The sequence below is a fragment of the Acyrthosiphon pisum genome, chromosome A1, assembly GCF_005508785.2.
Source record: "Acyrthosiphon pisum isolate AL4f chromosome A1, pea_aphid_22Mar2018_4r6ur, whole genome shotgun sequence".
NCBI classification, from domain to species: domain Eukaryota; kingdom Metazoa; phylum Arthropoda; class Insecta; order Hemiptera; family Aphididae; genus Acyrthosiphon; species Acyrthosiphon pisum.
In genome coordinates this window covers 87,490,329-87,505,819 of record NC_042494.1, presented here as the reverse complement: position 1 = coordinate 87,505,819, position 15,491 = coordinate 87,490,329, and the positions used below count along the sequence as shown (strand labels likewise).

Genomic DNA, 15,491 nt, shown 5'->3' with positions numbered 1-15,491 from the left:
GTGGGTCAGTGTGATAAAGCATGACGAACCTTCTCAAATTTTATCAATTCTACTTAATTATTTTTTTTATATATTTCAATTGAATCAACTTTATTTAAAAATTGACAATTCACATACCTACTCCAAAAACCAACGAGTAGAAATTAAAAGCATTACTAGAACGCTATAGCTATGCGTATTTGTTTTCTCCATCTTACACACGTATGACATAGCAGATTTTCATTCTCTAGCTTCAATAGTTTGCTGTAATTTTTATTCCTATCATCAAACTTTTAGATAAGAACATTATCTATACTTAAGCGTCGACGATTTTTCAATATATTAATTTTCAAGCGAGAGAATATGAGTATTTGTAATTTGTAATATTTTACATACCCAAATCTCGCTTGAAAATTAAAATATTGAAAAATCACCGACTCTTAAGCACAAATAATGTTCTTACCTACCTAAAAGTTTGTTTATTAACTCTAATATCAACACCAACAGCACACTATTGAAACTAGCAAATGAATGCTTGCTAAGTCGTAAGTGTGTAAGACGGAGACAAGAAATGTATTAGTTACACACAGACACACAGTATATACGCTCAAAATCGTTTTTCGTTTGCAGTTCTCTATGAATTAATTCACATTTAACATATTCATTACATTGACCTATTTAGTTATGGTATCTGATAATATCATAATATACAAACGCTAGAAATTGTAAATTAAAATGTATATACCTACGTTTAGTTGATGAAAGTCAGGAAAACTTATTGACAAAAAAAAATGTAGAAAAACCTATTTAATGATATCCTACGATGGCTCCTCGACACCAAATTTTTTTTTGTTACCGTCCGATTTGAGTTATAGAGATTTCTTTGTATTTTGGTTCCAGCCGGCAGTTAAATACATGTTATTGACTAGTATACAATTTTCATAGATGTATAAATGATAACTGCTGATAATAGTCATTCAAATTGAAAACATCCATTACAGTGACAAATTACAGAGAAAATTGTAAATTTATATACTTAAGTTTAGTTGATGAAAGTCGGCCGTCGGGAATACTTTTTAGTAAAAAAAATTAGATAAAAGCCTATACAACTATGAGGTACTTCGACACCTACGATACAGCAGAACGACTTCCCGTATTTTATATTTCATGATACCTAAATGTTGGTTTCTGCAGTCAACAGTTAGGTAAATACTGGTTATTGGCCAGTATACAATTTTTACTGATAATATTTAAAAGACGACTGTCTATAATAATATATATATAAGTATGTGTAAGTTGAATTATCATCATATTTTATAGTGTTTTCTTGACTGAAATGACTGCATGTTTCGTACTTAGTATTATAAGTAGCGAAGTAAAAATATGAATTTTATTACCGACCAAATAGAATGTCACAGTGTGATACAAAGGTATTAAACAGATCCATCAACCTATTGGCTATTACCGCATTACCCAATAGCTCAGGGGTGGCCAAACCGCGGCTCGCGTCATAGACTTTTGCGGCTCACATCTTAACGTAACATTAGACGTAACTTAACGTAAGAGCCAAGATGTAAAAAAAAAAAGATCATATAATATATAATATTATATAATATAATATAATATAATATAATATAATATAATATAATATATAATAATACGACCTTCTTTTTTTTTACATCTTGGCTCTTCAATTTTTATTAATTTATTTGGTGGCTCGCGAGTCTCTTCTCGCTGGCCACCCCTGCAATAGATATTATATTTTATGCGTTATAGGATTCTATTTATTATTATTTTATTTATCAAAAATTGTGTTTTTTAATAATACTAATAATAATAAAACGACAATATTTATACTGAAAAGTATTCCTATCACAATGATTATTTATTATAGAAACATTTTATTTTAATACATTCTTGTGATTCATAGAAAGACTATAAAGATAAGCCACGTTTCCTTTGATCACTTTATTCCATTTCACGAATTTGTTATATTTTATTTGAAAATCTCAATTCTATTTTTAGGGCTCATTTCAGTCGATCATTTCACAAATTGAATTGATCAAAACTATACGGTAGACTCTATTATTATGTCGAACGTCGACATTTTGAATTTTTCGTCGATACATCGAACTCAATAATTATTGAAATCTTCTTTTGAAATAATTATATTACTAGGTACAATAAAACTCGATAATTCTATATTTTTTCTGTTCCCATCAAGTTTCGACATGACGATAGTTTACTGTGCATACTATAAGTAACTTTTTATAGTTGACCAAAATCCATTTGTTTCCTTAAAATTTTATTTTACAAAAATTGTAACTGTAACTGTCGTCAATAATTGTACAATAACTTTACATTTATCCTTAAAATACAAATACATCTTGCTTTTCCATTAAAATAATAAAAATAAAAAACATACAAAGAAATGTAATAGTCTGTTGTGCAATGTGTAAGATTAATGGTTTTTTTTTCATGTTTTTACATGACGCGACGTAAGCATTATATTATTATTATTATTATTGCAAGAGATCGAGCATAGATCTTTTTCTCGACAATGACCAGAGGTACCCATAAAGGTGCAAAAAGCTATGCATTTCTATGTCATAATGCAATAAAATACTTTTATCTTGTAAATAAAACGGAATAAAAGTTTAACTGACGTGCGGTCCTTTAAAAAGTAAAAATAAAATAAAAAACGATGTGACCTCTTCTATTCGTTTATCTTCGAGTCTATCTCACGGGTATAAAACGAAACTCAATACTATAGCTCTTTAAAATATATATATGTATATGTATATAGTACTATATATCTTAAAGGTAAATAAAAAAAAATAACGTAAAACTGTCACTGAACTACACATAGTATATAGTACATATAATATATAGTTAAAAGTGTGCTAAGCTCTACACGGTACTTGTAAGTAAAATGTAAGAAAAAAAAATTATGTGACGTATTTGATCTCTCAAAATTTCAATTAATTTTGTCACAAAAAACTACTACAATCAGTATGATAATTTTTGTTTGTATAAAATAATTAGATGTGTACTCAAGTACTTAAAGCGATATAAAAAATAAATTATTTTCCCTTCTTAAATATTGGCTTTATTCATTTTTAATTTTTATAAACGTTTAAAATTATCTTTTCTTTCATTCTTCCGGGCCCGAACAAATATTCCTAACCGCAGAGTAAATATTGGTCATTGGAATTATTCTAACTTTAACTCGTATACCGTGTGATATACGGAGACATAAGCATTAATATTTTTTGAGTAAATTAATTTAAAACGTAATTATTTTTTTCAAAATATTATTATTTTAAATTTTCGGACATGTGTTTATTTCTTAAAGTATTTATTGACTATATAATTTTTACGATTTTTGTCATAGTACGTTTAAGTAGCATCATTTTTTTCAGATCTTTCTGTTACATCCTATATTAATAAAATACACAATACTAGTATAATATTACCAGAGAATCATTTCATACGGAAGTTATGGAACGAATTTGTACAGAAGATACGTAACAATATCACAATAGCGTCTAATTTAGTAATGTACACGAAACTTCATAATATCCTAAGAATAAATAAACAAAAATCAGGTGTGTACGTGTTTGTACAGTTTATGGTTTGAGTGTCGATCTAAGTCATATTTTATTTCGTCGATTTTTTCGACGATATTATATATATATATATATATCGGCCTGTATATAAGCATTAATCATTAGCTTAGATACACATTGTTTGTTCGCTCTGGAGGTGATAATTAATTTACTGTGTATACTAGTTAGTGTATATCATTAGCTCTGCGAGTGATTACCGCCTAAAATTAATCTATATTTATAACCAAAACAATATTAGTTTGATGGGAGATATTGATTTTATACTGCGCGTTGCGACTTGTGGACTATATAGTTGTGTAAACTAAAAGCCCATAAACTCGGAGGAAAAATAAATATCTTAAATAATGCTTGTCTCATGGGATTTTTAGTGGATGTCCCAAGAGTAGGTTGGTAGGCTCTGCAGGTTCAATAAAGTTCGTATTCTCCAATCTGAGATGATTCCACAAAAACCTAAAATTGTGTATAATATTCAGAAGACGAAACTAGGGCAATTTATCTAGCCACTTGTCTAGTAGAAAAAAAACATAATGAAACTTGGAAAAGAGTATTATTTATTAAGTATACAAATTCAGATCAAACTTCAAATCTTCTTAATCATATATAGTTTCTATTTCCGATAAGTCTGAGATATGTACGTAGAAATTTGAAAATTAAATTAGGTTAAATAATTATCATCGCAGGCAAAAATATATAGCATAAATATTATGAAAAGAACTATCAACTACTATATATTTTAATATTGGTAAAAAATATTTATTTTTAATAATAATATTTGATTATTAATTTCAATCATTTCTGTTCCATAAAAACAGTTATTCACTGATAAAAATATTACTACGGAATATAAAATAATATAATTTTAATTTATATATTTATTTTTAACATCTAAATAATAATAATAACCGATTTATAGAAGAACCACTGGAAACAGGTACGTTTTACGTACTCAATACTTAGGTACATATTGTTGTGACAGTAATTATTTGGATACAGGTATAGACTTACACAGCTGATTTATATACATTATTGCATTAAAATATCCAATCTATTACCTTATGAACATGAATTTTTCTCAATTTAAAACACTTCATTTGGTTTCATAAGCTTACTTTCAAGTTTAAATCGTAAAATAACACGATAACAATTTGATAATTATATAATATCAATAAAAATATAGAAATATTATAAACTTGGCTATCGAATTATTATTTTATAGAAAAATCTATTGGTTTAGAATAATGTAATTGATGAATTATTAAAAGTGCTAAAAGTGCTCTCGATATTTCTCATAATATTTTGAAAAAAAAAACTTTGCCACAGACAGCCAGCCCGGTTAGGTTAGGTTGGGTAACCTAACCTAACCCGATCACGTACAAGGTACACACTATTTTTGATACCAAACTATTCGTGATTTAAACATTTCGTATGCAATAGATTAAAAACGTTTTTGAATAATTAATATATTATTATTATAAAATTTCGATATTTTGTTTTCGATGGAAATTCAAAATAATTTTAATATTAATTCATACATTTACGATAGTAGAAGAATATTATTGATACCTACTCGTAATAAACACGAAAGTTTTTTTTTCGATTAAACGTATTTTTTACGACTTACAAAAACATGTTAAAATCGAAAAAAAACCAGAAATTAAATTAAATCTAGATGTATACGAGGGTATTAACTTAGCGGGTAGGTAACTATACGGAGATCATAACGGAATAAGTAAATTATGTACAAAAATGTTGAAATAAAAACTATCGATAGCGTAAGCAATAATAATAATATTTGCCTGAATTATTGACATCAAAGTTGGTGTAAAACATGATTTATGATAATCATAACTCATTAGCTTGTTTAAAACGACCACGATCAATGAATAATTATAATTGTGAATTATTATCGTTCAAATATTGTAATTTTTCAGGTGCCTGGCGACAGCCGTACTCATCTGATGCTCATATATAATTAATAAACTCAAATGTAATTTCTACGTAAAAGCCGTATCAAGTGCGTATAAAATGTCGTTCAAGTGGTTAATCGGTATACCTATACTACCGTTTTTTTGCTAAGAGATAAATGAAAAAAATTAGGCCACTTCTATAATGGAAGTATTACTTTTTTTGTTTGTTTCGAAAACTTAAGGTTTCCAATTGTATTAATTGAATCTGCGATTAAGTACCTGTTGAGCAAATCCCCCGTTGAAAATGAACGACGATACTGTAGCTGAATTGTCACAAAATTAAAAAATAAGTAGGTATAAGCCGCGTTGTATAAAACGTTTCAACGAGAAACGCACCGCTGTTCTGTGACGACACATTTATGTTCGAGTTATACAACTATTATTGATTAATGATTGAAAAACTTTGAATTTATTTTGAAAATTATATAATTTCTCGGGAATAATAATAATGTTGATCAAAAATAATAAATAACACTTAGATTATAATGATCGAAATAACGAATCGTTTTAAGATTTATAATAATCGAAATAACAAAATGTTTTAAGTATTATAATAATTGGTCTTTGGGTATAAAATGTGAAGGGGTTTTTTTATTTTTCAAAACGATCCAACAGACCTATGGTATCATGTGAATGTTAACAAATTTAAGAAGGTATACAAAAACTTCAATTCCGCTTTCCAGAATAGTTTGGTCGCGAGATTCAAAATAAAATACCAGGTACCAACAAAAATATTTACCAAAATTGTGTGTTTTCGTGTACGCATTATACATAGAGTTTTATTAGTTTTGCATAGCATATATAGCTACATCTGAGTAGCGGCTATACATTATTACTGCTGTGGCCTGTAAAGGATACCATATTGTCAATAAAAGTATTCAAATCATATAAGTGCGTTCACCCTTTGTAAACAATTTTAGAACAGTTCTCCTTAACAAAAAAGAAAAAAAAGAAAAGAAAAAAGGATAACTTTGAGCTATCTATAAGTATAATATATTGGCTCAACGCTTGCTTCATAATATGCCCAGCCATTCACAAATATAAAAAATAAAAAAAGTATTCAAGCAGAAATGAAATACAAAAATACACAAAGAAATAAATATCACTATGAAATATTTTCATTTCTAAAAATATTTAATAATAGTAATGTTGTAATCATAACAGTTTTAGATTCTGAGCGGTGCAATATATGTATTGGCCTTACATTGATTTATTATTTTTTTTTCGTGAACGTCTGCCATCACTTTTTTCAGAAGTGCAAATTGTCTAATCTTCTGCAACTCTGAGGATTCAAGAGTTTCTGATAGAAAATTGTATTAAGTTGGTACTTTGGGAAGGGTGTGTGGTCAAGAGCAAAAAATATCCTATCATTTTCTTAAGGATCTGGAAAAATGAAAAAAATATAACAAAAAAACGGGAATTCACTCGGATTTCAAGCAACACCAATTGTTGACAATTTCGATTTTATATTACTTTGCTGTAACTCAAAAACGGAATAATCTCAAAGATATATGAATATTTACCAGATATTTATCTTTGCATTTTTTTAGACAAAGTATAATTTTATAACAATTTAGTTTCGGGAAAATATTTGAGAAAATCCTTCTCAAGGGACCCACTGCCATTATTTTCAAGCCATTTGCCTACGAATGACTGTGAATACCCCCTGGTATGTTACCAATGTCAACCTACACAACGAGCTAAAAATTGCTACTATCAAACAAACGGCTGCTAAATTCTATACTCACCTCCACTCCAAAACGGCCGACCACCCAAAACCACTTCATCGCTCAACTTCACTCCAACCATTTTCCAGAAAACCCGCCAAGACGCCTCAAACGCGACTGGCCTAGAGACCTACTCAATATCTGATACATATCTTTTAAGGAAATTATTTAAACTTAGGTGTTTCTAATGTGAAGCTCCTTCATGTCTTTCACTGTCCTTTTCCTCATTATGCTAAACATTTTACTTCTTGTGCCCCCTAGTACAGATTATAAATATTCATGTAAATAAAGTATAAACGATTTAAAAAAAAAAAAAAAAATTTAGTTATTTTTGAGGAAATATATAGTAAATAATAAATATATTTGTATTCATATATACAAATAATTATAAATAATACATTTAATTTATTTATATACATTTGAAATTCGAATTTTGTTGTAATTCAAAAAATATTATTCATAGAGGGAGTTTAAACTTTTTACCATTACATAGGTATATTATTCTATACACAATGATATTTTCAAAACATAAGTGTAACCAACAATGTTAGGTATGATAATAGAAAAAAAATAAAAAATATCTATTTCTAGAAATATAGACAGATCGTCTCCACTCAGAATTGTTTTTACAATATTGTATATAATATTATAATATATATTATGATTAAAATTAAAATTCAAATTGAACACTTCCATTGTTCTGAGTGTTCTGACCTATACTAAATGACGAGGTTCAATCGATACGTACTATATATATACAGGCATACAGCAGCACGGAGGTCCCTGGACTTTCAGTTGAAAAATTACCAGAAACGTCTTAACAATAATAATTAAATCCAATCGAGTAATCACTTGCATAAATTATTATAGAATGTAATATTTTAATAGAAAGTGTTCAGATGTATTATTTGTGTTACGTCGACGTTATGAAATGTTTAGTCTTAATAACTTGAAAGTTCAAATCTTGCGTGACAGCTTGTATGTATATTAAAATCATAATGTATACAATTTCAGAAAGCATTTTATGTTTTGAAAAAGAAACAAACAAAGAAACAAAAATATAATAATATTATAATGCATAAAAAGTTCATATTGTTATCATTTATTACATTGCCTTTCAAATTGCCTACTCAAATCGCCGCATTTGTAGTTATATTATTACAGAAACAACAAATATAATATTGCATTCATCATCTTATTGCAATATCAGAATAGTTTCTATCGCACAAGATGTTACAAGATTATTCATTAACCCTACACAGATAATGCTAAACATCGCCGTAAGTTTCTTGTTGTTCGGTATAGTAATATATTAAATCGAGCATTATTCAAATGAGTCCGATAAAAATAATCGCCAACATTAAAATAAACAGTGTTCGCAAGAGTTTCATAACAATATCGTTTTGTTATTGTTGTTTATCGACAAAATCTCAAACAAAAAAAAAATGATGTAAGTACGACCTCACTCGGTTTTTAGAGACGGAACACTGCACTTTATGGTGTACTCGTTCGTGATGATGGCACAATCTAATAACTCCTGTCTACGCGGTACAAAAATAGAAATCAGCGTTTAACAGGTAATGAATAATGCATTTGGATGCCATTCAGAATTATTACCGAAGACATTTTTAGCCGTAAAAGGTATGTCGTTAACATTTCACGAACCGACGAGCATCCCCATTACGAGCCCAATGCTTATATATGAATAGATTTGATCGTCTCAGTTGTTAAGGAAAACATTTTAAAAACATGTTCTATATATTATTGACTATTTTTATGTATTTGAATAAAAATTGTTCGGATGAATTTTGAAATTTAAATATTTGATCGATCCGTATTAAATTGTCGCATTGTGAACGCTCGGGACAACATCGGATTCAAAAATCATTTTCGTAGTGAAAACCAAAATTAAATTGAAAAACACCATATAGGTACTAATGTACTATTGTACTAAATATACGATGATAAATTACTATATTATAATGAACTGATCTTATTTTCAAACATGTTTAACAAGCCATTGTAAAACTTGTAAGTTAATGACCTTAGCAATTGAAGTCTATCTATACTAATAAAAAAAATAAAAAACAAAAAAAAAATACCTACTCTTAGTCTATACGAATAATTTTTAAATCGATATAGAATAAATTGTATGGGTACTTAATATATTATTATCTTTATCGTAGTCAAGTCAGAAGTCAACTGTTTGCATTTGATTTAATATGGAAATAATAATATGTTAATACAGTTTTTTTCTAATGCAAATTACATTAGGTATATGGTTTTGACTTTTGTGTATACATTTCAAGATTGTTTATTATAAAAATAAAGTTTAAAATTTCATCAAGCCACTTTCGTATATATTTTTTGATAAAGCATTTTCTGGCTAGAACCCAAATTATTCTCGGTCTAATTAATTGAATTTTTTTTTAACTTGATAAAAACATTAAAAATGTAAATAAGTCTAATTTTTAACAAAAATATGCGAAGAAGACAATAAATCTTAACTTTTTCTACTACTCGTGTGGATTTTATCTATAGAATAATAAATGATATTTATATAGATTATATTACTATTTATCCTATTTTTCGGCTACTTATAAATACTTTTCATACATTTTTAAAACAACCACGGGCCGATTTGCATGTAATTATTGATTTTAATTCATTTACAGTTTGTTTAATGAAGCAGTATGCAAATAAACAAATTATCCATTTCTGTATATTTACGTGTGCTGCGTGTTAACTAGAAAGTTAAATTTCAATTTTGAACACGTGCATCTAACAATATTCACCGATTTCACCATTATTAAAAAGGTATGTATATTGTTATAGATAATAATATTAACACAATTATAATTACGATTATTGGTTCAAAAATATTTTTATTAGAAAATAATAAATATTATGCATTATGATATTTATATTCAAATAATTCTGTACCATTGTGGAAAAAGCTAATAAGTGCAAAGAAGTCGATTTCTAGGTCATACATAATAACTGAAGATAAAGTCGACATTTCATTGGTGTCAAAATATAATATCTGTAGCTCTATTATATTATATCTGTTATAAAAACTTATAAGCGATAAACTAAAATGATGATTGTATAACTGGAGAAAATAAAATTGTGAAGGTACATGTCACATACCATCATCAGCCGCCAATAATTATTGTGACCATTAATGATAAGACACACAATATCATCAATAGCACGGACTATTATAGAAGTCCATGATCAATAGTAAATATTCCTAATTGTCACTTATCATGTTTTTCAGTGTTCCTAGATATCATTCATATTACTATTGCGATTATTGTTACCTAAATCATAATATATTATGGTTTTATTTAAACTGTTATGACTATACGCACAGAGGTCAGTTGTAGCAGTGATAAAAACAAAAATAAAGAGAAAAAATATCACATTGAATTTGAATAATAAAGGATGAAAAATATCTTAATCATATTATGTTATCCCCTATAAATGAAAAATCTCCGTCTGGCTAAATTTAATTTACCGTTCAGATGCTTACACATTTTAGATGACAGTTTTACTTAAGTTAAGTTGATTATATTGTGTTATTCACACGAAATGTAATTATTTGTGACACTATTATTACATATAATTTTGTTGTTCCATTACATTGACTTGAAATTTGGTTTTTTGTTGGATGAATAATATTATTATTATTCAGGATGTTACATAGAATTTATTAGAGTAAAACATTAAAGTATTATTGATCGTTGAATTTTCCAAATCAAATTTATTAATCCTTAGCTCTCGTCAATATATTTTATTGGAAAACGTTTTTATAGAAACAAATCCTGAAATCCAACAATAAAGTTGAATAAAACAATGTACCTATCTATAATATAATAAGTAATTGTAATCTTAGAGGAAAATATGTTTACTTTAAATACATTTTTAGTAAATTTTCACCTTATTAATTTAACAAGTTATAGAAACCATAATAATGTTTGTATTAAAAAAAAGGTTCATTTTTTTATTACCTACTTAACTCAGTATAATAATATAATATTACATAAAAAAATGTGTTTTAGAAAAAAATAAAAATTATATTTTTATAAACTGTATAGGGATAGGTACAACTCGTGTTATACATTTTTCCCTTTTTTATACACGTGGCTATTATTGTTACATATTATACTGAGAAGAAAAAATTATGAATTTGGTAAAAAAATTAATAAATCGCAGTCATTATAATATTAGTATTTTACATCTACCATAGTAGACACACAACAATACTGATTGACAATCCGTTTTTTTGTGTCTCGTATTACCCGAATTTGAACTCGATAATTTTTTTTTGGACATTGCCATCCGTTTGTGTCACCACGTGCGTTTTGACCAGTCATTAGGGTGACTATAATATTATAGTAGATGACATAATTAATATATTGTATAAGACTAATAGATCATTCTCATATTTTTCGTCATAAGATATACCGGACCGAACGACATTTATTTAGTAGCTCACATATTGACACAATATATCGGTCCACTATATAGATAGGTAAGTTTCTATTTTTTATAATAATTTGTTGCGCCTATACTCAGATAAAGGTCAGCATTAACTAGTTAAAAATTTAATTTTTAAATCTTTTCGACCCGACTGTTTTCTTATTGACTTACTAATACTTAACTTGTTAAATAACCTATTGTAAAAATTACTTTTATTTTCAGTTATCTATAATTATAAAATGAATACGTCAAGTTAAACTCATGTATATCCATGTACGCATATAATATAACTGTAGTTAAAACTAATTGATAATTATAATTAATTAGTGTTTTATTTAATTAATTGTCACTCTTTAATATAATTTCCAATGGTTTTAAATATACAAATGAACATTCCTTGTTATGATCTTTTAGGTGACATAAAGGTGTACAATTTCCTAAACAGCTATATACGATCCAACAGCAGCTATGGTATGCAAAAGGAAATATGAGTTTAAATATTAATTATAGTATTTGTCTAAAAAAAAAAACTGAAATTTGCGCCACCACTTTAAATGTATACATGACACAGGTGGTAGGTATTTCGAAGAAAAAAATTCACCAACTCCTTTTTAACCGAATTGAGTTAATATATTTTTCTCCGTATTCACTTAAAACTTTTACGGTAAAATATATCGTTTGCTAGTTTAGGTATATAACTCAACGCCGTTGATTCGACGCTTCACTGACTCGAGTTAATATTTTGTCATCAACTGGCCCACCTTTGCCGATAATATATTATAATATTTTTTTCAGCAGTGACGTAATTATTACGATAGGGTGCCCGAGGGTGCACTTGCACCCACTGGTATTATGTAACAAGTGCATAGATGCACACTGCACACGATGCAAACTTGTGAAACATTTGAATAAGTATATTCAAGTACCTATTTAAATACTTTTTTTTATTCGAATACTATTTTTCAAAAACTATTCAAATATATATTTGAATAGTTTTTAATAATATATAATATTCTGGATAAATCTTTTTGTATATTTTTAATCATCAAAAAATATTTTTAAATTTGTGAAAAAACAAATTTTTCTAAAATCCTTTCACATTATAAATCATGAACAAGAGTTTTTCATTTTAGATGAAATATGATTGGCCTACGTCAATTTCCAACATTCCAAAACCGACAAATATGAGCGAGAAAATAATATATTCTAAAATTATTTGAATATACAAGACTGCATAGATGATTTGCTTCTGCACCTGCTACAGCTTAACTCCTGTCCTAAGAGAACTGTTTCGTTGGTTTTTTTAAATTTCTTAGAACGTGTTAACATTAGTACCTAGCGATAATAATATGTAACCACTAAAAATGTTGAACGAATCTACTATAATTGTTTTAATAGAATGTCTGTAACACAATACTCTAACCTATTTATTATTATTATTATTATTTTTTTGAAAAGTGAATACACGACAGTGAAGATAAATCACGATTTCCTTCGAGATTTAAAAATGTTATAAATTGTTAAATTTAAAAACTTTTGTTAACAATTCCCACCACAACGCATCGCGCGTATATTTTGAAAGGAGTTTTTGATGTTTATGGTGCCTGAAAACTTAGAACCGCAATGGGCCAAAAACATCAGCTTATTATTATATTTATATAGTATAGTTTGGCTGTATTACAAATCGAAAACAAAAAATGATCTCAATGACAGAGAAAAAGTTGTCGACCAGTTCAATGGCTGTGTCTGCACAGTTTCTGGACGTCGCTTAGCTTTAGATGATATTATATATAATATTTATACATATTATTACGCTGTACACGCCAATGATTTTCAAATTAGAATATTTAATTATATAACTTTTGTTTTTCAACAACAACAATATTGTATTTCTGAGTGGAATATTATACATAATCTATATTGAAAAGTGTTTGAAATAATATTGAGTTTATTGCGTTGAGCATAATATTATTGGTAGGTAAGTAATAAAATATTTTGGAAATTGACGATTGCATGCAGTCGAAACGAAACGCGTGGCCATTCTCGAAGAAACGACTTAATTTTATCTCTAAATTCTCCCTAAATATGCCGTACCGACTCGAAGGTTTCGCCAAGCCCGGATTCAGGGGGGCCAAGGGGAGGCACGGTCCCGAGGCACATTGATTTTGGTACCTATCTTTATCCGCGAAATATTATTTTTTTTAATGTGTTCGAAACTGTTTTCAAAAAATAAATTTAATTTAATAGGTAGTCATTATAAAATAAAAATTATCTGAATTTTATTTCATGAAAAATTACTAAACAATAATGAATTAATAAATATTTAATTTATAATTGATTACAATATGATGAAGTTGATAAAATGGTAGTTGTGAACTACTGCGTAGATGATAGGTACCTAGTCTGTATTATCTATGATTGTACGTGGTAATATATTACAAAATTATACAATATTTTATACCTAGTCGTACAAATGTAGTAATACAATTTTTTTGAAGTTAAAGTTTAAAGGAGCCCGCCACAGGCACAACTAGACCACTAAAAATGAATAAAACGTGGGTCACTATAATTGTAAATGCCTCACAGAGCCTCCCCATACCCCCTACTACTAAAATTACATGGGACATTGACAGACTGACTAATGTTGCTGTGTATCGATCATATTTTTAACGTGTGCAAAAGTTGAGGTTATAAATAACATTAATAAACGTAAAATTAATCGACGGTCATCGCTCAATAACCATATTAATAAATATTATGATAAAAATTAAAAATTATAATATTAATTATTAGTTAATATTATGGTTGACTGTACATCTTAAAAAAATATATTAAAAAATCCCTTAAAAAATGTGTGTATTGTACAAATTTCTCTTAAAACTGGGCCTATCTTGAATTTTTCTCCTGGACACTACTCCTGACCTCTACTCCCCCTCTGTGCCAACGGGGCCCAATCAATCCTTAATCCGGGCTTGGGTTTCGCACCTGATGCTGAAATTTAATGGAATTGCTCCAATGGTGTATATACCTGTGTGGTCGTGTGCGACTCGTCGCAATCGGATATCGAATGACGACGACGACGACGACGGATTGTCCACACGCGTCGCGTCTCTCGTGGCCGGCACGACTTTTATGCGGTGGCGGCGTAGTCGCGTTTTATGAGCGCGCGGCCGGCGACGACGGACGACCACCAGTGCACCGGACGTGCGCCGTTGTCCACGCGTTGTCGTCGAATGATAACAATAGAAAAACGGCGTCGGCGGCTGCGGTGGCGATGTTAGCGGTAGCGTCAGTGGCGACGGCGGTGGTGACGGGGGCTGTGGCCTGTGGCAGGACACCGCATCCTTTGCGGCGATACACACGTGACTGTGTCGGGCGCGCAGGATGCGGCCGACGAACGTTTCGGCGCGCATGGCCACGCGGACCGACGACGACGCCGCCACCGCCGAAGTAACGCGTCGTCCGCTTCTGTCGCGACCGTCGTAGTAACTGGTAAATAATAATAACAATACAATATTATGTGATCAGGCAGTGGATTTATGTTATGTAAATGCATGTTAATATTATTATATTTATTATACCGTTTATATTAACGTCACCGGTTTTATAACGGACAATACCGGGTTTGATGACTTAAAATTAATAAGGTCCGACAAACACACCCTTAAGCCGGGTTCACACTATACCGTGACGTGTAAAATAAT

The 15,491-nt window shown here is 29.0% G+C and overlaps 1 protein-coding gene across 1 annotated transcript in view; it reads right to left on the bottom strand.

Annotated features, from left to right (window-relative positions):
- Positions 1-15,260, bottom strand: part of LOC100570183 — a 174,258-nt gene extending 158,998 nt beyond the window's left edge. Inside the window, exon 1 of the mRNA XM_029487695.1 lies at positions 14,816-15,260. The gene's annotated coding sequence lies outside the window, so the exon portion shown is untranslated. The remainder of the gene's footprint in view (positions 1-14,815) is intronic.
- Between the last annotated feature and the right edge of the window lie 231 nt (positions 15,261-15,491).